The following is a 1,867-nucleotide window of genomic DNA, read 5'->3' as shown; positions in this document are numbered from 1 at the left end:
CAATATTTTCTAGTATACTAATAACAAATTATTCTTGTTGAAATGTATATTGTACACTTCTATAGAAGAAATACGTAATTGATTATATTAAATAAAACTTTAGTAACATAAGATAGCGTGGAAAACGCTCTCTGCAGAACAAAAATCGTCCATGGTGACTCTTTTAATCTTTTTATTTCTTTTGCTTTGAAATCATATTTTTGATTACCTTTAGAATATATATAAAGCAGAAATTGTCATCAAAACTGAAACTACTCTTTTTTTTTATGACTTACACATGTTATGTATGAGACTTACTATTTACATGCCATCTTAGCGTGGGAAAAATTTCATCTTGACCTTTGATACTGAAAAGAACCTCAAGAGGAAAATTATAAGAGCTACCCAATTTCTTTTATTATTATTATTTTTTATTTGAAATAATGTTTTTAAGTATCTTTACAACCTATATAAAATAGAAACGTGACACGAAAACTGTAAATATTTATTTTCAGTATTTAAAGATTCAACATATTGTTACCACAGCGGAGGTCACGTGACGCTAGTAACACGTCATGCGCTTCTAGAACGTTCATGTCCCTTCCTGAAGTCTCGAGAGGTTACTAGATGTACGGTATTCTTGCATATAAGACCGCCAAGAACTGACGGCAACAATGTAGTTAATTTTGATAAAATGACGTTTGGGAACAACAAAGGCCAAGTTCCGGTAACTGTTAAAAGAGAGATTGAACTAATTAAGTGCCATCAAGCTGAAGTCAAAGTGACTGAAGAAGTTGATGATGGTGAAGTGGAACCACGTATAGATATTAAAGCAGGGCAGGAGAAAGATCAAGATTTGAAGCCAATAATTGATTTTCTAAAAGCAAGTGTTTTGCGCCCTGCTTGGGAGAAGGTGTCTAACTTAAGCCCTGTGACAAAGAACTATTGTGCACAATGGGACCAGTTGAAGCTTGAATATGGTATTTTTCTCCGGAGATGGGAAAGTGAAGACCTGGCAAACGATTATACCGAGAAAGTTACGGGAAGTTGTGTTGCGTCAATCCCATGATACTTTAACAGGAGGACATCTCGGAGTCAAGAAGACATTGAGTCACCTACGATACAGATTTTACTGGATAGATATGAGACAAGATGTTGAAGAATGGTGCAGAACATTCAGTACATGTTGTGCTAAAAGGGGACCCAAGCATAAGGGACGTGCTCCAATGAAGTTATATCAAGTTGGCTCACCAATGGAAAGAGTAGCCGTTGACATTGTTGGTCCTTTGCCTCAAACTCGTGCTGGAAACAAGTACATTTGTGTGGTGATGGATTATATCACCAAGTGGCCTGAGGCATATGCAATATCAAAGCAGGAAGCTACAACTGTAGCTTCGGCTATTAGTGATTTCTTCTTCAGATTTGGTATGCCATACGAACTGCATTCAGATCAAGGCCGTAACTTCGAATCAGCTGTGTTCCAAGAATGCTGCAAGTGGTTTGGCATCCGAAAGACCAGGACAACGCCACTTCACCCACAGTCCGATGAGATGGTAGAAAAGTACAACTCGACACTGGGACAGGAATTGGCAAAGTTTTCTAGTAGTCGCCAAGATGACTGGGATGTCTTTCTCCCTCCACTGTTGATGGCCTATAGGACAGCAGAGCATGAAACCACTGGATACACTCCAGCAAAGTTAATGTTTGGTCGGGAACTTCAGTTGCCAGTGGATCTGTTAACAGGACGCCCACCTTATGAAGAGTTGCCCGAAAATGTGTCAGAGTTTGTGGAAGTGTTATCGGAAAGAATGGATGATATTCACCATCCAGTACGTTCAAAGTTGAAAACGTCTGCTGATTCGATGAAGTTAACTTAAGATAAGAGATC

Source organism: Limulus polyphemus, unplaced genomic scaffold (genome assembly GCF_000517525.1).
Source record: "Limulus polyphemus unplaced genomic scaffold, Limulus_polyphemus-2.1.2 Scaffold2977, whole genome shotgun sequence".
In the NCBI taxonomy this organism is placed as follows: domain Eukaryota; kingdom Metazoa; phylum Arthropoda; class Merostomata; order Xiphosura; family Limulidae; genus Limulus; species Limulus polyphemus.
This window is presented reverse-complemented; position numbering follows the sequence as displayed.